This window comes from Nomascus leucogenys, chromosome 1a, assembly GCF_006542625.1.
Source record: "Nomascus leucogenys isolate Asia chromosome 1a, Asia_NLE_v1, whole genome shotgun sequence".
Taxonomy (NCBI): domain Eukaryota; kingdom Metazoa; phylum Chordata; class Mammalia; order Primates; family Hylobatidae; genus Nomascus; species Nomascus leucogenys.
In genome coordinates, this window is record NC_044381.1 from 76677850 (window position 1) to 76705101 (window position 27252).

The 27252-nt window shown below is 37.7% G+C and overlaps 1 protein-coding gene across 2 annotated transcripts in view; it reads right to left on the bottom strand.

Moving 5' to 3' along the window:
* The window catches only part of RTN1 (reticulon 1), a 274513-nt gene that overhangs the window by 175317 nt on the left and 71944 nt on the right, over nucleotides 1-27252 (bottom strand). The gene's annotated exons all lie outside the window — the stretch shown is intronic.

A 27252-nucleotide genomic window follows, 5' to 3' on the forward strand; every position in this document is an offset into this window, starting at 1 on the left:
ACCTTGCATTATAGTCACACTATCTGTCAGTGACTACTTGATATATTAGATGAATGAAGTTAAATAACAACACTGAAAACTATCAAGTTTGTTATATTGTTATTAGGTTTGGCTTGTCTTCATAATTCTTATGATATTACCAAATGTCTACTTCAGAATTTCTGCTTATTTACTAATTGATATGATTGAAATTGGGAGATACTTGATGGAAAGAATGGTCCTATTATCTCTGTATTCCTAGCACAGTACCTAGCACTTAATAAGAGTTGAATACATTTGATTGAATGAACACATTTACAAAGTACAACTTGATAAATGTTTTTTAAAAAATTCCCTATAAATGACACTATCTGGTTATAGACTTTTCTTTGGCAACACAAAGACAGGAGTTAGTTATCTTTTAAGATAGCTCTTCTAAGGATGCAGTAATGATCCAGTGACTGAAATCAGGATTTAGATACTCTTCCCTGTCCCTGTTTGGGCCAGGCAACTGGAGGTAACTGGGGTATGACTCTACTCCTAGAATGTTGAATGCATCCTGGCTCTTGATCTGGTCGTTGCTACCACAGAGCCCTGGATTGTGTGTAGAAGGCTAAATGTCTTCTGCACCTTCACTCCCCACTCCAGTTTCTACCCTATCAATGACTCAGGGTTGGAAAGAGGGTAGGCTTAGCCCTGGGATAACCTTATTAGAATCTTGCCACTAACATGCTAATATGGTTCTGTTCTTTTCCTTTTATTTAACTCCATGTGTCTCACTGTTAAAAAAATTATACTAATAATAAGGATGACAATAGCTACATTTATTTAACATTTCTATATGCTAAGCTCTCTGCTAATAGCAGAGTACATGAATTAACTCATTTAAGCTTTAAAACAACCCTATGAGACAGGCAATATTATTCTCATTTTGTAGTTGAGGAAATTGAGAATTAGAGAAAAGTCAGAGACTTGAACAAGGTATTACCTTTCTAGGTGACCAATCACCGCAGGTTGCCCAGGACCAAAGGATTCTGTAGGATGTAGGACTTTCCGCGCTTAAACTGGGAATGTCCTGGACAAACCAGGATGAGTTAGTCATCCTATAAGTAGCTGAAGAAAAATTCAAGACTAGATCATTGAATTCTAAAGCAGTTGCTCTTAATCATTATGTTATACTGCTTGATTTTTAAAAAAGTGTTCATTACTAAGAAGAATGAACGTTCTCTCTAGGGTATCTAGTAAATGTTAAATGAAAAGTATGATAGAAAGTCTTTTACATGAGGTCATGTCATTCTGCATTGCAATTTCTGTTAGGATGTTTTTCAAGATACTATTAGCATATGCACTTTGAGAAAGATGCTTTTTGGTTTGGCACCTGAATAAAGTATCAATGCATAGCAAGCATTTCTGAGGCTTAAAGTACTAGTTATAAAATATGAATATAAAAACATTTACCACTAAGCCTCATAATAAATGACATATTTTTCATGGATACTTTCCCCAGCAATGAGTTGTTTTGCCTCTAGAATTCCAGAATAAATCCTGAGAACTGTGTTGGAAACCCTGAAGGGGCAAACGCTGCTCCTTGTAAAACCAGACCCAAAGCAGAAGAATCTGAGAAAGCAGAAAACTGAAATATAGTCTTATAAGACCTGCCATGCAGATTTTGTTTTGCATTAAGAGTAAACTGAAACAGAATTAAGATAAAAAGGGTTATTTCTCTTTGCCTTTATCACATAAAAGTCTACCCAATTCCTGACAACATCAACTCACCTTGATTGCAAGGTGAGTAAGGCAGTCTGCTGCCCTCCAGGAGTTTACAGTACATTGTCCACAGCTGTGATGAAAGACAATGAACAGAAGCTACAGAAAGGAGAAAGTGCTGTGAGAATACAAGGGAGGGAGTGTCTTTTCTTACTTGTAGGACAAGGAAGAATTTCCCAGAGGAACTGATGTTTTATGGATGAATAGATTGGCAAAAGGAGATAAGGAACCCTACCTTTCCCAGGCAGAGAACATGGAATGAGCAAAGCCTGGGAAGTCTGACTGAAGAAAACCAGGACTGTCACGTATAGTTGACACTACATATGGGAACATAATAAAATAAATAAACCCAAAGCCAAAAAGAACATAGAACTTAGGGGCCAGGCGTGGTGGCTCATGCCTGTAATCCCAGCACTTTGGGAGGTCGAGGTGGGCAGATGACCTGAAGCCAGGAGATTGAGACCAGCCTGGTCAACATGGTGAAACCCCGTATCTACTAAAAATGCAAAAATTAGCTGGGCATGGTGGTGCACGCCTGTAATCCCAGCTACTTGGGAGGCTGAAGCAGGAGAATCGCTTGAACCTGGGAGGTGGAGGTTGCAGTGAGCGAGATTGCACCATTGCACTCCAGCCTGGGGAACAAGAGTGAAACTCTGTCTCAAAAATAAAAAAAAAGAACATAGAACGTAGGATTTCAAAGACTAATGCATGATTTCATTTTGTTTAGAAGTTTGGACTTTGGAAATGCATCAGATTTGCAGTAAGGCCAGTTCAGTATTCTCAGAACTCTACTCATTTCTGTGGTCCTTTCCCAGAAATTATCATTATGAACCTTAATGTTATGGTAAAGCTTTATATATGTATTTATGTGTATATGTATTTTTGCATTGTTTATTTTCAAAACCCAGAAATTCATTGGAATTAATATTGATCAAATTAATTACAGGTATTCAGAAATGAAAATAAAGATTTAGATTTTCAAACCAGGCTCATTTCCCTGAAGGCTTTACTAACCTTAAATACTTTACTTAAGAATTCTGTTGGCCAGGCGCAATGGCTCATGCCTGTAATCCCAGCACTTTGGGAGGCTGGGAGGCGGGTGGATCACGAGGTCAGGAGTTCAATACCAACCTGGCCAAGATGGTGAAACCCCATCTCTACTAAAAATACAAAAAAATTAGCCAGGCATGGTGGCCAGCGTCTGCAATCCCAGCTATAAAGGAGACTGAGGCAGAGAATTGCTTGAATCCAAGAGGCGGAGGTTGCAGTGAGCCAATATGGTGCCACTGCACTCCAGCCTGGGTGACAGAGTGAGACTCCGTCTCAAAAAAAAAAAAAAATTCTGTAATGGCACAAGCTTTCCTTTCTATATCCAAGTCATCCCTCATCAACATGATCTGTATTTTGAACATGATCTGTATTATCTCACTGTAGCCATGATGGATTTGTGAAGGCCCATTTATATTTTCACTCCCAGTGGACATTTTGATCTCATATTTGCAAAACAGTTGGATCAGACCAAGAAGATACCTGTGGCCATGGAATCAAATGAAATCTCTGGCCTCAAAAGGGGTCATCAGCAGACTTCGAACCCAATGGGTTGACTAAGAATAAGCAGAGTTGCTGGTAAACCCATCAGTCTGAACTGTGTGCAAGAAGTGCAGGTGTTGCTTTTTAAGGTGTCAACTTGGCTTCTTAACTTTTACAAAACCAAAACTCAAGTGCATCTGTGAGCACCACAGAGGTATGTGAATCATAAGCTTTCATAAAAGGCCATGCCTAAATTAAGTCTTATCATCAAATAGTATTTATTAAACTCCCACATCCCGCATACACATGGCAATGTGTGAGGCACATTAGCAACAGAAAACTGTATCTTCAGCCATGAAAATACTTCATAATAAATGCCAAATGGCTGCTTGAAGTCATAAAGATATTCTTTCACCGAGACTGTATCCACCATAAATTTCTAATAAGCTGTGGAATGGAGTAACTCCTCCCATATGGTGAAATCCTCACAGAAGTGTTTCATGTTCAATTATCCTTATCAGTAAATAGAAGGCTTTTATGTCATCCCAATTATGCTTCCTGTGGATATGAGACAACATTCCCAGAAGAATTACTCATGTATGGATTCATGCCATTTTGCATTGTGCTTTTAAGAGTTATTAGACAATTAGATACGCAGTAAGAAGAAATGTCTGCATTTAAATTGTCAAATAACCATTTTATTTTAGACTCCACTATACTATACATTATTTATTGCTAGTGCCTTTTGTAATTACTTCTGATAATACGTACACTAAAAAAGTTAATAAAAGCTGAACAACTAGAACATCTGAAGACAATAGCACTGAAATAACTTTTTATATCTGGAGACTCAGAATACATGCTACTTAATGAGAAATAAAATTTTTAGTTAATAAACTGGTATTCTGTCTATAGAATATTTTAAAAATCTGTTTGTTTTTATATAATGTAATTGGCTTTTAAAAAACAAAAGGATATTAATCAACCTGTTGTTTATACATCTTTTAGAAAGATCCTGAAATGATTTTAAATTTGAATGTATTATGTTATCTCCCATAGATTTTTTTCTACTTCTTAGTCACTTTTCTTTACAAATGTTCTAGTTATATTCCGATTCCATTGTTCAATTCATGTGCAAGTACATTTAACTGCCTTTAATGTGCTCAGCATGCTATTAGGTAATTTGAGTGCTACAGAGGAAGCAAAAGAAGGTCAAAACAACAGTTTACATCTTTCCAGATTAAGTGATGTGACAGCCCAATTCCTTCCTCTTTCTCCCCAATATTAAAAAAAAAACAGTGGAAATACAGTAAAAGGAAATCATTGCTCCTGGCTGATTCCTTAGCTAAAATGATGCTAAATCATAAAACTCTGATGCAAGTCTTTTAGGGTACTGCTTTTCTGCCTTAGGGAGAGCCTGGGCTGTAGAAAACACTCATTCCCCAAGATGAATGAGGCTCATAGTCTTTGTCCTTTATTGTTTAGCCTCTAAGATTTTCAAACATCTTAGGCAACCCATTAATAAAACCATAACTAGTCAAAAAAGGACTGGGTTTTTTTTGGCAATTGTAGAGGTGGGAAATTTAGAGCTTAGAAAAAATCAAATGATGTAATACTTATAAAATCCTGTGGCTGTGTCTCTAATCCCTGTGAACGAACTCCAGGTAAATGGCCCAGCTGATAATGGAATCCTTCTGTCCATCATTCTTTGCATTCTCTTAGATGAGGTTCAAATTATGCCCGGCTTATGCTGCATTCTGTCTCTAATGAATAAAGCTACAGCAAAACTGCAGAGCAATTAATTTCAGATGGTTTGCTATAAATTAATATAATGGCAAACTTGTTAATTAAGAATATAATTCCTTATCTTAAAGTAGTTCATTAAATATTTTATTTGAAGTAGCTTGTCATCAAAGAACCCCAAAGATGGTAAGATCTAAATCTATGAGACATATTTCAAAGGCTATTCGAACTCATTAGTTATGAAGTATTACCACGCCCAGTTAGTCACATTAGAAAAAAAAATTCTCATCATTTATTTCTTGTTATAGTGAAAATGCTATCTTATTAAGTCTAATAAGGAAAAAACTTAAGATAGTACTATGTCATGTAATTTACTATTGTGGTTCCGAGAATAAGCGAAGAAGTATTATATGTCTATTATATATCTTCTGATGCCTTTAAAAAGTTAGTTTCTGATAAATAAATCAGCACAAAAAAGACAACTTATTTTTAACCACAGCAACATTTATTTACAGATGACAAATATTCTAATTTCCATTAAGCCTTTAAGTATCTTCTGAAAGCTCAATTTTCCATAATTGAGAATCAGATGCAGTCTTTCCATCAAGTTAAGAATCTTCTAAAGACAGTTTCCCCACCTGAGTTACTAACTCATAACTCTATATCTGAGATTTAATGGGGGCAAGAGCATGATGTTAAAAGTGTATGGGATACACTGCCTCTTTTCAATTATTCAAGAGCTGATTTATTTTGGCTTTTTTAAAGCTTACTGTCTTTCTTCTACCCTGGTTTTTATCATCTCATTAAGTATCTTAAACAAGAGAAGATGAAAGAAAAAGACATGAGACAGAAAAAGAAATGAATATTCAACCCATCCTCTTCATTTTTGACCCTTTCAGAAAGGGAAACAAAGTGACTAAAATGAAGATTTTAGATTATCTGGACATTTCATTCATATATGCCTTCTTTTCTCTCTTTCATGTGAATAGAGTTTATTATTTACCCATTATTGAAAAGTTGGGGTAAAACTGCATCCACGTTTGTGAAATAGAATGCCAGATTTACAAATTTGGGCAAGTATCCACATTACGGTAAAGAGTGTCTATAGTGGACTGACAGTTCCACTTACATGAAAGAGATGCTTTAAGTAGCAGAATTAAAACATAGTGCAACTGCTGAGTTAATGATGGCACAGCTCTTTATTTTTCTATGGCAAAGAAGGTGAGTCTCTTACTAAACTGACTGTTTAACATGCTGAATTTTTGTCCCCAAAACATTCTGCATTCCACTTGTAAGAATGTGGACTTGACTCTGAATTAAAGTGTAAAAATGACTTATAATCTATACAACATTGTATAGATTATTATAATTTGGCTCTGAAGGGTTGGTTCCTTTCAACTTCTGCAGTTCCAGTTGTGTTGCCTGCTGTTCTAGCTGTGTCAACACGGGCAAAATTGAGAGCTGAAGTAATTAGGCAAATAATGCAGGCCAAAAATATGACTGAAAGCTACTTGGCAATTTCACTCCACACTGATCAAAATCAGTTCAAAACAGTCCAGTTCTTTACTTTGCTTTCTCCTCCCTAAAAGCCTTAAATAAAAACACATGAAACCAATGAAATGTAAGTAATTTTCATTTGGAATCTCATATTTATATGTGTATTCTTAATGTTCCTTTCTAAATAAACCATTATCAATGTGGATAAATCTAGTCACAATAAGTCACCACTACTACAGTTGAGACCGAGGAGTCGTATGGTAAAATCAGCCAACAGCCAACTCACAACATCTCCCCAAGGAGACCACATGATCAGAAGTCACTCTTCTGAACAATTTTCTTGATGATTAAAGTACCGTCTTTTTCTCATTAAGTGAAGAAGCAAAAACATCCAAGTAACCACTTCTATAATGCTTGACTGAATTAACATTTCAGGGGAAAACTGTTGCAATAACAGACAGAAACCTCCTTCACATCTATGGCAGAGATGGCTTCCTAGCCACCTATTCATTCCACTCTGCCATATTATAAGGTATTGCTAGGATGTAGTTGTCCAGCCAGGGAGTACATTTCCCAGATCTCTTCTTAGATGGGGCCATGAAAGCTGCTCTTGTCAAGGTGATGAGTGCCATTTCTAGACTGAGTTAAGAGGGGAGTATCTCAGACATTTCTCATCTTCTGTCTACTGGCTGAATGTCATTGTCCCATAAAACCTTGAAAATCTCATATTAGAGATGGTATTAGTACCCAAATATGAAAGGACCCTGGGTCCCTGAATCACCTTTTGAGGCCAGCTGCCTGCTAATTAGGAACACAAATTCTAGACTTTATATGAGAGTAAGAAATAAGCCTGTATTCTATTTGAGGAATTATACATTTTTGACCTTTTTTTGTAGGAGCTAGAATTACTGTAGCTTAGACAAATCCTACCCCAGTATTTTGAACACGATGTCTCTTTCCTGGAAGCTTTCTTCACTGCATAATGGTGGTGATAGTTAATACTTATAAACTGCATACCCTGTGTCATACACGGTCTAAATCCTCTACAAGTATCAGCTCACTCAATCCTTACAATGACCCCATGAGGCAGGTACTATTAATTATTCCCATTTAATAGATGAGAAAATTGAGGCATAGTGAGAGTAAGATCACACAGTAACAGAAATTGAACTGAAAAGCAAGATGATACATCTCCAGACCAAAAATAAAACACTCTGTACTCTGTATTTTATAAGTACATCTTCTATTCCATGTACGTTTTAATACATTCTGCACAAAAGCAATAACAATTGTGGACTGGTCATCTGATTTGTTAAAAAGATCACTTTTTCATACAGCAGAAAGTTGTCTCTAATAACTGAAATAAAGAAGAGAAGCCATTTGAAGTCTGAACTGTTCCTCTCACAACCAGAAATAAGAAGTTTTAAATTAAGGGTAGCAGAGATCAATCAGTATAAATAATATCTAATAATTTTAAAATGAAATAAAGATGATTCAATTAATGTCATATTATAATCAAGTTTAGGGCATTTCTAGCACTTTCCTAGTCATTTTCTATCACTTTTTACTCTGTAGTCAAAAGCCTATTGTATCTTTGAGAATAAATACTTTGTGCCAACATTATGATGTTGCTGAGCCATTGTCCTTTTCTCTCCTTCTTCCTGACAAGGTCCATTGATATGGACTTTGAATGTGTCCCCCAAAGTTCATGTGTTGGAAACTGAAGTCCCAATGCAACAATGTTGGGAGGTGGGGCCTAGTAAGAGATGGATTAGGTCACGAGGGCCATGCCTTCGTGAAGGATTAATGTTACAGTGGAAGTGGGTTAGTTATTGTGATAGTGGGCTTGCTGTAAGAGCAACTTTGGCCCTATTTTGCTCTCTTGCTCTCCCATGCTCTTGTCCTTCTGCCTTCCACCATGCCATGATGCAGCAAAGCCTTCACCAGATGCAGGCCTCATCCTTGGACTTCCCAGCCTCTACCACTATAGAAAATAAATTTTTCTCTTTATAGGTTACCCAACCTGCGGCATTCTAATATAGCAACACAAAATGGGCTAAGACATTCAAAAATAAGACCTTTGTTCATCTTGAAAGTGTTTGGTGAGGAGATTTTTAGCCCTTCTCTCCATCTCATTTGTTCTCAACCAGAAGAGGCTTAACCTTCCTCTGCTGTGTGGGGCCTTCCCCTTACCCTCTCTGATGCTCCTTTGGAGCTTCATGTCACTCCTTTCCTTCATCCAGTAGGAGGCTCTGCTGCGGACCAGATGAAAAATTTATTTTGGGAGGAGGTGTAAAAAACCTATTTTACCACAAGTCCAGGCTGTGCTTTCCAACTCAGTTTACCAGAAATAAAGCAACAATGTAGGCTTCAATCTGACTGGATTGGCTCAGAACTCAGAGGGACATGAGTGAGATTGACTGGTACTCTGAAACTCCCATAGGTATTCTAAATTATTTATTGAGTTACAGCTCTTAAACTAAAAATAATCCACCTGCCATCACTGAAAGGCTACAACAGGCAAGCGTTCATCACGGAGTGACATGTCCCTCACATAGGAAGACTGAACATGTCAGCATGAGCAAACGTGGTCCTTCAGGCATGGAAATCTCAGTAATAAAATTCTGGCTGTACTGCAGAAGAGTATGAGACTCTCTACCTTGCACTGTCTTTGGCCTGATACCGTGTTATTGGAGAAGAGCAAATGGCGCACACCATGATCATAGGCATGATGATTCATCATCTTCTCTTGATTTAGAAGCATATTCTAAAATCCCTGGGAGTCTGGTTGCTTTTGTGTTTGACTGTTTTTCTTCTTTACCCACAGACTTTGTACCCCTCAACACTTCCTCTTCTCCCAATAATAGTTACTCATCAATTGGAAATAGACCAGATGATATTTGCTAAAGCTGCAACAAGGCTACACACACACCATTTTAGCAAAGTATCCTTTTAAGTGTGTGCTGATCATGACTGGTACCTACTGCTGGCCCCTTCTTCCCTTTGGCCATTGACTTGGTGGCACTCCTTGCAAATAATCTCTTTCTGGAGTAACATGGAAGTTTATGATGGTGTCTTCAGTTCAGCTAAAGGAAGTTTTAATGCTGGGCCCCGAATCCCAGCCCCTTTGCCCCTTTTTTCAGGAGTTCCTTAGGACCAAAGGGATGTCCCTCCTTTCTTGGGGAAAGTGTGGGTGTTTCATGAGATTGACACTGTATTTCCAGCAAAACATCATCACCTTTTCCCCTCTTTTTTCTTTCTAAGTCTTTGGAAATCAAAAACGGAGGCAAGTCAAGACAAAACAACAACAACAACAACAAAAACAAAACAAAACAAAAAAACAACAAAACACACACACGCACAAAACACCCAATATTTACTTTGTGTCTCTCCTGTTCCAAGTCAGGGTGGCATGATGCAGCCTCTACGTGTCTCTTTAGCTTCTTTTTGTACCACATTCACTCTTGTTCCCTGCATCCAAAGCACACTGTCTTGCTTTAAGTTCCCTGAATGTGCTGTTTTCTAATGAGCTTTTGCATGTGCTGTCCCTGCCTAAAAAAATGCTTTCCTTCCCCTTCCTCAGTACCTCCTTCTCATCCTCCAGATCTTTGCTCACTCATCACCTCCTGAAGGAAGGCTTCCTTGACTTCTTTGACCAGGTCAATACCTCTATCATGGATTCTCTTGGCACCACATGGCTTTACTTTGAAGCAATCACAGTTGTAATTTTATATTTATTTTTGTGATTGTTTTAATTTCTCTCTAACTACATTGTATGCTTCATGACAGCAGGGACCACGTATGCTTTTTCTTATCATGGCATATTGTAAGCTATGTGTTGAATTAATGAATGGCTTTCATTAATTCCCACAAAGTCCTGTGCTATAGATATTTTAAACCCTGTTTTCTACAGATAAAGAGGCACTACTTGCTGGGCTAAATGATTTGTCCAAGTCACAGTAAGTGATAGAGCTTGAGACCATACCTATTCATGCATTCGTCCAATATTTATTGAGTGCTCACTGCATGCTTTGTTCTGTGCCAGACACTGGAATAAAACAAGTCATAGTTCTTTCAGGGCCTCCTAGTCTATTTGAGTGAGGGAAGTTTGCAAACAAATAAGTCAAGTAAAATATTACGCAAGTTAGGATGTTTGTGCAGCATACAGCAGGCACACGGAGAAGAGGGTGGGCAGTTGCGCTGAAAGGCAATGAATCCTAAAATACAAGCAAGTGCTTACCAAATAGACCAGTAATAAGGGAATTAGGGTGGAAGAAACCCTGGGAGCAAAGGGATGGAAGAACATGAGAGTGAGGCCCCTGAGACCAAGCAAACAGACTGTAGGTGCAGGAACACAGGTTATGAGGCTGGAGAGGGAGAACAGGGTCAGGTTGGGGAGGACCTCATCTGCAATATAAGAACTTCGGATATTATGCTATAGCAATGCGGAGTCACTGAAGAGCTTTAATCAAGGGAGATCTGACCTGATTTCAGAAAAGTCACTCTGGAAGTGTGGTAGACAGATGAGGAGCAGGGGAGTCTGGAAACTGGAAGATCAGAATAGGAGAGGACACAGCAGTGGTCCAGGAGAGCAGTAATAAGGACCAGGACCAGGGAAGCAGTAATAAGAGCCCTTGCAGTGGGGATGGAGAGGAGTAGATACAGGAGTTGTTCAAGAAAAAGAAACCAATAGGATCTGACACAGATTGAGTGTGAAAGCTGAGAGTGAGGGAGGAGTCTGGGGTAATCCCAGAGTTTAGGGCAAGGCCAACTGGGTGGATGGTAGTATAACTTTCTGTCATATGAAGGGGAGAAAGAGGTTTGAGGAGGTAGAAAATAAATTCTATTAATATTTAAGATCCCTTAAACTGCCTGGGAAACATACTTTAAACATACTCACTGGGATAGAGAAATGAAAGTGAGAAACCTCAATGTGATGTTGGCAGGTGGACCATGACCACGCACAGGTAACGGGGAGATCCGGCAGAGGGGGAAGGCAGAATTCCAATGAACCAAATCTCCATTTCAGGTGTTGACCAAGGCGCACGAGCCAGCAAAGGGGACAAGAGTCCCAACATTCTTATTCCAAGCAGTAGACAATGGAAAACGATTCCTAGCATTTGAGGAAAATCATACTCTCCTCCTGATACATTATATTCCTTTTCTGGGCATTTTCACGGCGTTTTGGAACACTTTCACCAGGCTGCTTAGCGATTCTGAGAATTTGCCTGACCCTCTTTTAGGGAACTTACTGCTTCCCTGGTCCTGGCCCAGCTCTCTGCATACACACTTAAATTGTCTATATGTTGCTTAGTTTTGAAATTATTGCTCATAACCTCATGGCTTTTCTTCCTCCCCCCACTTCCACCCTGCAGTCTCAGAGGAGACCATTAAGGCACAGGTATTAAATGATTTAGCAAGGATTACGTCACTAGTCAATAGCAGGGCAGGAACTTAAGCCCAGAATCATCAAGTTTCCCTTGCTATGCTGAAGTTCTACCAGGACTTGAAAGAAAAATCGTAGATCACTCTACACTAATTGGTATTTCCTGCACATTCTGGCCTTGATCCCTCATTTACCACTGTGCCAGGCACTGAGTAAGTGCTGAGGATAAAGGGTGAAAAGCCATGGTCCTTTTCCTAAGGAAACTCCCAGGCTAGTGGGAAGCTGAACTGGTGGGAAGTTAGAGGTCACTGTGATTTGTGCTGTAAAAGAGGTATTTTGGGTGCCACAAAGGGTAGAGAGGAGATACTGAATTCCATCCTGAGGTTTATGGAGGGTTCTCAGGAAATACAATGCTTATACTGAAACCTAACCTTCCTAGTGTGTAAACATAGCCATAAAAGCAAAGAAATTCAAATTAGTAAATGAGGGTATATGTCCAATATTAACAAAACTTAATATCATCTTGGATTTATATCCAATTGTCATGAAATTGAGAGGATGCTGGGGAAAAGAAAACCATTTAACAGAAGAAAGCATTACCTAATGGTGCCAACCATTCCGGAGGAAATCAAAGCTGGTGGTTATCAAACTCAAGAAAAAATATGGAGCATAATCATTTTAAATGAATTAAGAAGCTACAGAAAGCAAGAGCCAAGGTCTAGGGCAAATCTCAGATGTCACAGACTATTTTTGTTTTGTTTTGCTTTTCTTTTTTTCCAATATAAGGCAACTTTATTTCTATTTGTTTCTTCTCATTGCTTCTCACAAATAAAGGACTGAGAAGGCTGTGGATTGCCATAACATAAGTTCATTTTGGTAGTAGTGAATCCAATTGTATCATAAAGAGCAAGGAAATATAGGAAGGTGCGGCAATATCATTAGTTCTACAAATATTTATTCACTGCATCTGCACCTTGTAACAGCAATGGATACGATCTTAGAAGTGGAGACGCCTGTCTTGGAAGGAGAGGAAGCCCCCCAAATTCTGATTCCATCTCCCCTCTCCCTACAGTACTATCACTGGATGCCACTCCAGGGCATGGCACCTGCATGGAAGGCATGTTTATCAGTATGTAATAACATGTAATAATTATATCACAATCATAAAGAGTCCTTTTACTTCCACCATCTTGTTTAGTACTCCAACAACCATGTGGAACTAGTGTCTTATCCCTATTTTGCAGATAAGGAAATGGAAGTGTCTGGACCAAAAGTGGGCCTAGGATCCAAATCCAGGTCTCCCTGATGCCAGAGCCCATGCTCCCCCTCACTCGGCCAGCTCCCTTCTGCTTGTTCACTGAACAAAAAACAGAGCAACACCTCTTGGGCCATTTTCTTTGTTTTAAAATAACTTTATTGTAGAATTTAATACTGCTATAGAAACAAAAATCTTCAAAGTGTCAGTCATTGACTGCTTATGTTCCACTTACTGTTCTGTTCCAATTGTTCTTGCTGAATATGCATATATGAACATCAATCTATTCAGCAACAATTGGAACAGAACAGTAAGTGGAACATAAACTTAAAATATGGCTTGCCTAGTTCTAATTGGGATATAATTCTCAGTGTCTGCTATTTCTACTCAATGTTACTCCAAAACCCAGCCCCATGTTCTGACATGGTTCACACCACTTGTCATTTTAATGGCCATAAAATATTCCACTCTGGCCAATACTTTTTCCTTCCAAGTAATCATGAATAGTTTCCATGTACCCTTCTTCCCATATATCCATTATTATTTGCCATTGAGATGTTTACAAATGATAAGAAATCCTAAAGTAACTACAACTTAAAATTTACTTTTCTTGTATATTGAATTCCCTGGGTATTTGATTTGATTAAAATTACAAAATTGCAAAAATATTAAAGCGAATAAGTTAGATAGGAATTACTTCAAAAATATACTACAGACAGCTTTTGAAATATTTCTGGAACAAAAGATAAACATTTCATGAAGATATGATCCTATGATCTGTATGTTTGTGTCTCCCCAACGTTCATATGTTGAAATCCTAATTCCCAAGCAGATGGTATGAGGAGGTAGGGCCTTTGGGAGGTGATGAGATCATGACAAAGGCAGCTTCATGAATGGCATTAGTGCCCTTTTAAAGAGACCACTGAGAGCTAGCTAGTCCCTTCTACAATGTGAGGATGCAGTGAGAAGGCACTGTCTATGAATCAGGAAATGGGTCCTCACCAGACACCAAATCTGCCTTGATCTTGACCTTCCCAGCCTCTGGATCTGCAAGAAATAAGTTTCTGTTGTTTATAAGCTATCTAGTTTATGGTATTTTGTTACAGAAGTCCAAACAGATTAAGACATATGATAGAAAAGTACATAGACTCATACAAAAGTGGGTCACGAAGGCATTGTTACTGGAAGATAGTCAACCAGCAACACTATCTAACAAAATCTGTTGGAGAAGGAGAAAATAGATTCACTTTTTAATCCTTGGTTTTGAACTTTTCTTTTACAATGAAAAGTACCTGGGAGCAGAATTAAAGTTGAAAAGTTTAAATAACTTTCTGCCAATTTAGATAGTGCACTTTTCCCCTGGGTTGACAACGCCAGAAACACTTTAAAGCACCAATAAAACTTCACTGCACATAGCTGCAAGAATGGAAAGAAGTTAAGTCAGCTTTTTATCCCAAGTCTCTTACCTAATTAATTATTAAGAGCCAATAGAGAGCCAAAATGTAACTAAATGGATAGGGTAGAACAATGCTTGATAATGATTTTCTAAGATGCTATAATGTTTTGTTTTTATAATCTAGGACCTGATTTATAGCTGCCCTATTGCTGCAAGAAAAGTAATGTACTTCACCAACTTTTTTTTCAAGTAGCTGCTATATAATGTTTCTGAATAGCAGCAGTTATGTGTTGGTGCAGTTTCTCTCTCTCTTTTTGAGAATGATTATTTAAAGTCCTACAGGAGGGCATTCGAGATGATTAGAGAAAAGTCTACCATGCAGTCTATGTTGAGTGATCATTCTGTGGAGACTGCAGGGGCCCTGACTATGTTGACTCCCTACATTGTGCTAATAAGCACTTTGCACATTTTGCAGATACCATCCCATTTACTCCCCACAACCACCTCAGAAGGAAAGCTCGATCAATCTCATTTTACAGACAAAGAAAGCAAGACAGAACAAAGGTTAAGAAAGCTGTCCAAGAACACTCAGTTAGTGGCTAAGTTTCTAATCAAATCTATATGTTGATCCCCATGTTGTGCTACACCCCTATATGCCTATGTATATGGGTTTTTGGTTAGTTCATCACAAATATCTCCCAGTTTCCACTGTATGTGTAATAAAATGGACAAAAATATAAGCACCAAAATTTTGGGTGGGGTGGGGAGTAGAGAGGGAAGCAAGAAAGGTGCCCTGGTGGGGTTATACCATATAAGGTAAGCAGTTGGAGTGGGGTTTGGATTACATTCCTTAAGAGGCTGGGTGCTTAGGGAATAATACATCAGCTGAATTTTGGAAGGGGTGGAAGACAAAATAGCTGGGAAAGTGGAAACGTGGAAGACAGAAAAAGTAGGTGAGGTCAAAGTTGTGTGACATGGGATTTGATTCCTCCACCACAGGCCCTCTGATTTTCCTTAAGCTGATAAGCAACTTCAGCAAAGTCTCAGGATACAAAATCAATGTACAAAAATCACAAGCATTCTTGTACACCAATCACAGACAAACAGAGAGCCAAATCATGAGTGAACTCATATTCACAATTTTTTCAAAGAGAATAAAATACCTAGGAATCCAACTTACAAGGGATGTGAAGGACCTCTTCAAGGAGAACTACAAACCACTGCTCAATGAAATAAAAGAGGATACAAACAAATGGAAGAACATTCCATGCTCATGGGTTGGAAGAATCAATATCGTGAAAATGGCCATACTGCCCAAGGTAATTTATAGATTCAATGCCATCCCCATCAAGCTACCAATGACTTTCTTCACAGAATTGGAAAAAACTACTTTAAAGTTCATATGGAACCAAAAAAGAGCCCGCATCGCCAAGTCAATCCTAAGCCAAAAGAACAAAGCTGGAGGCATCACGCTACCTGACTTCAAACTATACTACAAGGCTACAGTAACCAAAACAGCATGGTACTGGTACCAAAACAGAGACATAGATCAATGGAACAGAACAGAGCCCTCAGAAATGATGCCACATATCTACAACTATCTGATCTTTGACAAACCTGACAAAAACAAGAAATGGGGAAAGGATTCCCTATTTAATAAATGGTGCTGGGAAAACTGGCTAGCCATATGTAGAAAGCTGAAACTGGATCCCTTCCTTACACCTTATACAAAAATTAATTCAAGATGGATTAAAGACTTACATGTTAGACCTAAAACCATTAAAATCCTACAAGAAAACCTAGGCAATACCATTCAAGACATAGGCGTGGGCAAGGACTTCATGTCTAAAACACCAAAAGCAATGGCAACAAAAGCCAAAATTGACAAATGGGATCTCATTAAACTAAAGAGCTTCTGCACAGCAAAAGAAACTACCATCAGAGTGAACAGGCAACCTACAGAATGGGAGAAAATTTTTGCAACCTACTCATCTGACAAAGGGCTGATATCCAGAATCTACAATGAACTCAAACAAATTTACAAGAAAAGAACAAACAACTCCATCAAAAAGTGGGCAAAGGACATGAACAGACACTTCTCAAAAGAAGACATTTATGCAGCCAAAAAACACATGAAGAAATGCTCATCATCACTGGCCATCAGAGAAATGCAAATCAAAACCACAGTGAGATACCATCTCACACCAGTTAGAATGGCCATCATTAAAAAATCAGGAAACAACAGGTGCTGGAGAGGATGTGGAGAAATAGGAACACTTTTACACTGTTGGTGGGACTGTAAACTAGTTCAACCATTGTGGAAGTCAGTGTGGCGATTCCTCAGGGATCTAGAACTAGAAATACCATTTGACCCAGCCATCCCATTACTGGGTATATACCCAAAGGACTATAAATCGTGCTGCTATAAAGACACATGCACACGTATGTTTATTGCGGCACTATTCATAATAGCAAAGACTTGGAACCAACCCAAATGTCCAACAATGATAGACTGGATTAAGAAAATGTGGCACATATACACCATGGAATACTATGCAGCCATAAGAAGTGATGAGTTCATGTCCTTTGTAGGGACATGGATGAAATTGGAAAACATCATTCTCAGTAAACTATTGCAAGGACAAAAAACCAAACACCACATGTTCTCACTCATAGGTGGTAACTGAACAATGAGAACTCATGGACACAGGAAGGGGAACATCACACTCCGGGGACTGTTGTGGGGTTGGGGGAGGGGGGAGGGACAGCATTAGGAGATATACCTAATGCTAAATGACGAGTTAATGGGAGCAGGAAATCAACATGGCACATGGATACATATGTAACAAACCTGCACATTGTGCACATGTACCCTAAAACCTAAAGTATAATAATAAAAATAAAAATAAAATAAAATAAAATAAAAAAAGAAAGTTTTAGTTTGTATGTGGTCAAATCTATAGATTTTTGCTGTTTGTCTTTTGGGTTTGGGTACTGTGGGGAAATACTACTTTGATACTGTTGGTAAACACTTTGTCAATATGTTTTGGTATAGCCTTCTGGGAGGGAAATTCAGCAGTATTTCTTTTTCAGACTGAAAATTCACTTTGTGAAATATGTTATTCTCTCTTTATTTGAATATTTTTGTAAAAGAAAACTATTTTCCATGTGCAAATTCATATTTTCTGTTGTAGTTAAGTATAGTAACTCTTGGTAGCTGAAGAGTATGTAATTAATGATACTTTTGCTTCTGTAATTACCAGGGCTTCTATTATAGGGAAGGCAGGATGAAAAATAGGAGTGGAAGCACATAAACTTTTTGAACTTGTCATTTTCTGAATTGATACATTTTAATAACATAAAGGCTTCCTGAGCTTCTTGATAGCTTTGTATCTATCTAAATTGATCTATCTGTCACATTTTATTTCCAATTTAACTTGTTTTCATAGATCCTACAACACTGTAGAGATGATACAGAGCTTACCTCACTGGATAAATCCCACAGTAGTTGCTTCAAATGGAGAGAGGTCTCTGTCTTACAACTGTAAGTATCCTGGCTTGTGTTCCAAAAGGCTGGGTTTCAACTACTCCTAATGCTGCAGGTATTACCTTGGACACCTTTTCCATTCACAAAATAATGTGTCTTCCAATCATTTATGTTAATCTAATTCATGAAACTCATCAGTGCTCAAGCTGTTTCATCTGAATTCTTCCTGCGTCATTGATTTTTATTTTTCTCTTCTTTAAAAAGTCACATTTTGCATTATATGAGTTAATCTGAGTGCCTAATAATGTAAATACATTCCTAAAACCCATAAGAAAAATTACAACAAAAATAAAACTTCCCAGATCTGAATGCCAAGGTAAATTTTGTCATCTGGTACTTTGTCTCTACCTAAATACATTTGTTTCTTTCCCATCTGTTTGGAAACTTATTTAAGCAAATTAACATTTCTCCCAGAATTAATCTGGCTTGCATATCAAATGGCAAATATTTTTGCTTGAACAAATCATACTTTATTATTTAGTATCCACTACACCCTCTATGCCATAGCTATTGTTATTTGCATTAAAGAGATTTTTAAAAGTGCCACTGAAAAAGGTAAAACAACTTGCTTAAAGTCATATGGTTCTTGAGCGATGGAGCTGGAATTGTATTTCCCCAGAGGCTAGGTGAATGAGCTTGCCTCACTCCACACCCCTGCCCTTTCCACCCTTCCATTCACCCATGAAGATTAATATGGTGTTATTATTTGACTCCGACTCCAGGATTAGAGTCCTCACTGTTCTCTCTTGAGAGAGAGTTTATCTCAAGAAGGCTTTAAAGGTTGAAACCCCAACAGTCACAAGACAATGGAGTCATCCATAAAAGCAGTTCCTTCTTCTTTCCAAGTCTTCTCTGTGCTTTCTCATTTTGGCCACAAGGCACATAAATTCTCTCCTCCAAACAGAAAACAGGAGGGTATAGAAAGAAGCCACTTAGAGGTAGAAGAGCCCATCAATAGCTCATAGAAGTCAATGTCCCACTGAGGACCACAGGCAGCATAGAGTAGAAAAAGGGACAAGCACCTTGCTAGACATTACTAAACCACCAAGATGGTCCGGTTGCAAACCTACCTCAAACACAAGTCCATGGAAACAGCAGAGGTTTTGCAGTCAGATAGGCCTAGGTTTGAATTCACGTGACACTAATTTACTATTATGTGACTTTGGGGGCAACTTTTAGAGCCTTAATTCACCTGCAAAATGGAGTGACTGGAACCACTACACAGCACCCAGTAAGTGGCAGTGACTATTAGTATTACGAGTAGTAGCAGAAGTGCAGGCCTGAGCTCCTCTACCTTTCTTTTATGTGAAGAAATAAATGATACTGAATATAAAGTACCTGCAACAATGCATGGCTCATGGACACCCAATAAGTATTAGTATTATTAATGCTACTAGTAATGGAGAAGATTACAATTGGTCTTGGTAAGACCCTTTTCAGATTTTTCATTTTGAAAAAGGGCAGAAAGAGTTTTGAGAAAGAGTAAAAGTATAGGATAAAGAGGGAGGATGGGGAAGAAGGAAAAAGACAAAGAGGCAAAAATGTGTAACCTATGGAAAAATTACCATTAATTTCTGTTCAAAGAATCTGATGAATATGCAGGATAACATGTCATCATTGGCATAAACTTCTGGCCAATGATTTCACCTTTGCTGTCTGAGCAACATACCATTGTGAGAGAAAAAATATTGTCTTGCCTGGGACTGTGTTTAGCTGTAAGAGTCACCATGTCAGAACTTAGTAACTGAACTGCAACAGAATGAGTAATACCAAAAATACACCCTTGAAGTACCAAAAGTAGTCCTAATGATTACAAAATTAAGCAATCAGAAATTATTTGACAAAAGCAATCAAGAGACAGAAAAGTACTTAAGGAACTTCTGCTATATAGGTATTACTGAAGAGAAATAAACATTAAGTTCAGATGGTCTTCAGCTTATAAAACAGGAGCTTCACTTTCCAAAGTCTATTTTGAGTCACTATTTTGAACCTGAAACACATCTCCCCATCAAGAAAATAATGTTATAAATGATGATTTGCACTGGCCCAGGAAGCCCTCTGTGACTCACTGTGGAGCTGATCCCCCCTAGGGGAGCTATGGAGGTGGTGTAACAGCTGTCAAAAGCTCTCCTGCTGCGGTGGGGGCTCACTAGGGCTTGAATCCTTGACCTGCTTCTTACTAGATGTAGAGTCCTGGGCAAGCAACCACATCTCTATAATCTTCAGTCTACCCTTTTGTCAAATGGCTGTGAAAATAGTACCAGTCTCATAGGTCCATGTGAGGAATAACTGAGACCAGAGACATGAAGTGCTTCACACAATGTTCTCTCCTCCCCCTTGGTCAGCACTTGGTCAGCATTTACTAGATGGCAGTGATGCTAGTATTAGCAGCAGAAGTGCAGGCCTGATCTCTGTGGTTCTTCTATGCAGCTGTTACTTGCCAGTGTGAAGTCAGAACTAAAGAAATGGCCATGAATGTGATAAAATTGTGTTTACCTCATAGGGAGAAAATAAATGGTGGGGACCTTGTGCCAAAAGTGGCCAGAATTACAATGCTGGGAGGTGGGGAAGAGGCTGGTGGCAGGGCTGTTGTGTCTGGGGTCTCATGTAGACTGAGGTGATTTGTATAACACTTCTACATGCACAAAGTTAAAAATTCAAACAGGACAAAAGGCATAAGATGGAAAGAGAAATGGTTCCTCTCCCTTCCGAGTCCCCATCGTTCATTCTTGTGTATCCTTCAGTAAATTATTTTATGCATACATTAGCCTAAATCGATTTCTATACCTTTTTCTTTCCCTATACCTGTGTTTAAACCCCTTACACTTTATTGATAAGGGATTGCACTAGATGGGATCTTTCTTACCCTTTCCCCCAATAAATACATCTTTGAGCTCTTCACATGTACAATTATTGATCTGTCTCATTCTCTGTAATGATTCACAGGTATTTCATTGTATGAATGTACTTTGATTTTTTAACTGGACTGCTGTCAGTGGAAATTTAACTTTTTTCCCAGAATTTTATAACAATGCTCCAATAGATGTCCTTGTACACATAAATTGATGTATTTCACAAGTTTATCAAGAGGGCAAATTTCCAGCAATGGGACTGCTGAACTGAACAGTATGTTGTTTTTTTTTTCTTTTGAGAATTCCTGCCAAATTTTCTTTTAGAAAAAGAATGCACTGATTTGCACTCCTACCAACAGCATGAGAGTTCCTGCTTCCGTTTACCTTGGCCAACACTGAGAATTAGCAAACACTGAAAATGTTGCCATCAGATATGCAAAAAGCAGCATCTCATTGTTTTGGCATTCCTTTGATTAGGAATGAGATAATCATAATATTTGTTTTTCATGTTTGTTTGCCACTTGTATTTATTTTTCTATGAAGTTCCTCTTCATATTTTTCATTTAGTTCTTGATTTTGAAGGGATTTTTTCTTTCTGTCAGTCAGTTAAATACATTGGTCATTTATCAGATTGTTTTTAATACTAATTTGAAATGCTTCATTTTTAAATACCCAATGTTTATAGGAATTTGCATTCACAATAATGTTTATTCTTTCAATTGATTTATTTCTTTTTCAGCTCTAAGCTGTCTGGGTTACTATAGCTTCCTAATTTATTTTCATACCTTGATAGGTTATCATTCTACTCTCCCTGTAATCCTCTGGCTATTTACATGGGTTTATTTTTCCAGATGAACTTGTCAATTTGTCAAGTTCCAATAAGGATGCATTGATTTCAGTTGGTATTTATTTAGAGGTCAATTTAGGAAAAATTAACATCTTTATTTTGTAATTTTCCTATTCAGGAATAAGGCACAAATTTATGTAAGTCTACTTTTATGCCATTTGGTAGATTTTTAATTTTTCAAAAGCCTTTTGTATATTATGTAATATTGTTAATTTTTCCCTACATATTTTTAATAATTTGATTATCATTAAAAGTATGTTCTTCCTTCATATTTTCTATTATTTATTTCTTTAGCTTAATTATGTAATCATTCATCTTACCATATTCTTTTGATTTTTTTTTTAGTTTGATTCTCTCAAGCTTTCTTGATATACAGTATTTTACATCCTCCTTTCTTTATTTCTTTCTTTGGTCTAAGTACATTTGCCAACAGGAAAATGCTAATAAAAATAGATGGCATTTGTTCATGATTCTAATGGGAGAACATTTAATGTTGTATGATATATGTTTATTTTTTAATGTCAGTCCATCATCCATTCCTATTCTGGTGAAAGTTACTACTTCCTTTTTTTAAAGATTGAATTTTATCAAGTGCCTCTTTGGCATCTATTAAAATGATTAGGCGTTTTTATCCTTTAAAATAATTGACAAGGAAAACAAAATTAATTATAATGAATACTTTGTAAACTTTTATGCAAATGAGCTTGAAAGCCTCATTGAAATGGATGCTTTTCTAGGAACTATATGCTTCAAAATTTTGCATGTTTGAAAATATTCTGTCCTCCTTAGACATCAACAATTTGGCTGGGTATAACAACATGCCTGGGACCAAGAAAATTTATAAATCCTGCAATTCAGAACTTCTACATCTAATGCTTACCTTAGAGGAACATTTATATATTGTGGTGCCACGGAGGAGGAGACACCATAGGAATGTCCACTGGCCAGGCCTTTATTTGGTAAAACTAACCAGAAACTAGGGAACAATCCTAACAATAAATATCTACATATAATGTAATAAAATACATATTAAAAAGAATAAAGAACATTGATAGGTATCAAAAAAACAAATCTAAAAATTTTGTCAAGAAATAAAGCAAGTTGCAAAATTATACATACAGCACAATACATTAAAAATGCACAAAATTTTACATAGCTTTTATAGGTAATTTCATATAAAAGTATAAAAATGAAAATGGAATTATATACAAACTAAATTTATGGCTATTGAATGAGATAAAAAAGGGAAATGCCAGAGCTAAAGAAATGAATTGAGGGCCAAAATGATATTGTTACCAAAGTGATAAATAATTAGAAATAGATAGGAGAAGATAGGCATGAAGAAAACCTGAAATAATGACTTAGAAGAAAGGCTTCAAATAACCAGTCTAGTTCAAATAACAGAGTCTAGTTGTGCGTCTTGGAAGATTTTAACTAATCTGTAATTTTGTAACGTTTTAAGTGGTAACAATCTACTCATTCATTATGTATGTCACACACAAACACACACACACACCCCTAGGAAAAAAGTAGTGGGAAATATGGCAACACATTGATAGTAGTAGTCATTTCTGAATGGTAGCAACAGAGGTTTGTGTTCCTTTTGTTTTTTTTTTATGTTTAAATTTAAAACCAACAATAATATGAAATTCTTGTGTCACCTTTTATTCATAATTTTTCTCCACTTTGCCTTATTGTCTTTTAGCTCTGATTGCTGCCTTGGAAAATTCTGATAGAAGCCTGATTTTTCCTCTTCTAGGGGATTTGGTTTTGGGTGTGAAAGTTGCCTGAAGAATTCATTCTCTGGCTTCAAAGCTTAACCAGAGAATATATGTCTTGGCATTCAAGTTTCTGTATCAAATTTTCCTAGCACGAAGTTTACTCTTTTGATGTGTAAAATCAGTTAATTCAAGATTTTTTTGCAAGTTCTTTTTAATATTTTTTCTTTTTCATTTGTTCTATTTCCTACCCCAGATATACTGATTTTTCTTTGGCTGTATCATCTTTGAGTTTCATATCTATTACCTTCTGATGTTTAACTCAGTATCTTTTATGTTTACTGGTTATTTGAAGCCCTTTCTTTTATGTTCACTGGTTATTTGAAGCCTTTCTTCTAAGTCATTATTTCAGGTTTTCTTCATGCCTATCTTCTCCTATTTCTAATTATTTATCACTTTGGTAACAATATCATTTTGGCTCTCAATTCATTTCTTTAGCTCTGGCATTTCCCTTTTTTATCTCATTCGATAGCCGTATCATTTTGTCTTTATTTTCCTTTTTTCATGTTCTTTTAAATTTCTTTATAGCGAAAAGCAATCATTGAGGCAAGATACTTCCATTTCCATAGCTCATTTTCTTCCAAAATAAATTCATCTCTCCTTAGCATTCTGTTCTCCTCTCTTTTGTTTCCCTTCTTGCTCCTTTACTCTTTATCCTAGTTTCCATGTGTTTTCATTTCCTTGCTCATGGTTAACCTGAACAGTTCTGTCAATTTGTGCACGAAGAGACACCTAGGATGTCCACTGCAGCTTTATTTGTAAAACTAACAAAACTAGGAACAATCTAAATATCTTGTTCCCGAGCTCTCCTCCATATTATCTGACACCTTTTCATCTTCTTATATGTTCAGTCTGAGAGTTGAGAATTTCAGGGTCCCTCCAGGGGCGACTTCAGCTGGGACTTTAAGCAGCTATGGGTGGCAGAGACCTGCATGCTGCTCTCCTTTCTGTGCTGCACCTGGGTGCACATTGTCTCATTCCCCTTATGACAAGGAGTGTTAGTCTCATTACCCCAATTCAGGGTAAAGCCAAGGAAACTTCATTCAGAAAGACTAAGTTGCCTATTCCCTCTGTTTCACCTTCCTCTAGCCAGCAGTGGATCCCACTCTCCTCCCAGCAGACAGAGGCCAAAGATGTGCATTCTGCCACATTAACATCCTACTAGGGACTAACAACTGAACTCTCCATGTACCGCTTCCTGTAGGCCCTTACCTCCATCATTCACTTTACTGTGTCCTTTGCCCTCCACTCCGCTAAATCACCAATTAGTGCTGAGCATAATTTGCTCTGGGTAATTATAGTCACACCTTATTCCCTCTCAGCTTTCTTTCCACCTGGTCAGTTTTATAAAGGTTAGCCTGGATTTTTTTTTGTCCTCTGATGAGACACCAAGGGCATAGGGGGAGCTTTCCAAATCCTTCCCCAGGGCTGCCTGATACGCAACAGATTGCTTCTCTCTAAATCGAGAAGGAATGGGAGACTTCTTGGAATTCTGTCTACTCACATTCTCCTGCTGCCTCCCCTGCCTCAGGGTAGCAGAATGTAAGGGATTGGAATTAGGAGTCATGGAGGTTCCTGGAGTCTTATGCTTCTTTCTCTGGCTGCTACATAGCATGGGGCTGTACCGCTGCAATTATCTGATGGCTGCCAGCATACTTTTTGCTAGGTTTTAAATTTATTCTGTCTTTGAGCATGTCACTGGGTTTTGGGAGAGGGAGATTTTGTGATTTGGCTTCACTTCATCATCTTCTCCTGGAAGTGGTTTTAAGGTAAGGACTGTTCTCCCAGAAGCAGCTCTAAGTAAGTTTTGCTCTTCAATAGTGAAAACATCAGAGTATCAATTCAGTCTGAGAGAAAAGAGAAAAGACTTCACACACACACACACACACACACACACACACACACACACACACACACGTTCTGAGGTAACAGGTCAACTAACATGCATGGATGTGTGTGCATGCTTGTGTAGGTAAATGGGAAAGCCAAATAGAAAACTGGCCACATTCAACTGGGTAAGCTTTGTTTATTTTTTAAAATGCCAAGATAACATCTGCCTTAGTATCATCAGGGATTTAAAGGAGGGCCAACATCAACAATACTCTCAATGGCTCAATTCCAAAAAAGGTGTCAAAATCATCCATTTCATGCTTTTTTGGTATTTACTGTCATTCCAATTTCGTTGGAAATGCCAAGGTCTACGTACTTTAACCTGGTCACACTTAATGGTAAACATTATCACCTCAACAACCTCAAAAGCACATTGTAAAACAGGATGCTTCAGAAAATACTAGTAGGAAGCAAAAAACAATCAATAATTCTTTCCAGATTTCCTAGGAGTTCTAGTAAATATTTTTCTTAGTGAAGGAAATTATTAAGAAGCAATTTTATGTGTGTGTGCCCTCAGAATGAACAAAAAAGCTTCTTTTTCATTGTGTCAGGCTGAGTTGAAATGATCTGTATTACTTCATGTGCCAATAGCAAGGTAATACAACAATGAAAAACTTCCCTGAAATCATGTGACAAACTTAGCCTGATATTTTTTAAAGGCTCTAAAAATATTGTTTTGAGCAATTAATATATTCGGGCCCCAAGGTCAAACCATAACAACCTTATGAACAAATTATTGAAACTAGCAAAATCTGAAGAACATACATCATATTCTACAGAGAAACAGAGACCTGGCATTCACATAGCTGCTTTTACTAATTAACATCGAGTACACATTTTGAACTCAATATGTAGCATTTTACTTTGTTCCAGACAAAACTAACACTTTTTTCTAGAAACTGATTACCCAGTGGTATTCATCCTGCTGAGGGACAGAAGCAGAGTTCTATCCTAGGCACAGGCAAGTGACTCAGGACATGTGAACTATGGTCTCCACCTTTACTTTTAGCTGTCCTTAGAATAAAAGGTGCAGATGAATTTTAAATGCAACCTTTTTTTCTTAAGTACAGAAGCACCAGACTCCATTCCAAAGTAAAATCAAAACAAGAGCAATGGCAACAAAAATATCCAATTTGTAATCTTAGAAATCTAGTAAAAGACTAATTACTGTGTGTAAGTATGTGTATGTGTGTGTTTCATTCTCTACACCAGGTCCTTTTATCATAGAATTCATAAAAATTCTATTACTTTGTCAATTACAGGCACACACACACACATACACCACACACACACAGAGTGATGAGAACAAAAAGCTACCCAGATAACGCATTCTTTTTCCTTTCTTCCTTTAGACTCTTTTAAGAGTTGTTATACTAATATACACTCACTATTGTGCTACTATCAAAAATCATGTTTAGCAAAGCGTCAGCCCAAATCCCCAACTCATATATACAAAATTCTGACCCTGACTTTCAAACATTGTCAGTAGTAGCTCCATCCAGCCCTAAGCACATTGCCCCCATGCCACAGTGCATATACTACACTCCTGTAACACATAAGGCCCCATGCTCTTTCCTTAGATCTGCTCATCTTCAGTAGTGAACATTGTCTAGATGCCTCCCAGCACCCATTACACTCCTCTCCCACTGAGTACTGGCCGTGAATCTTGAGTTAGACTGACCCTTCCTCCAGTCCCAGTGATGCTGACTGGCTTAAGTTGATCAGAATGGTACCATCTCCTTTACCAAAATTACTAATACCCCAAAGATAAGTCAGTAAGTGTAT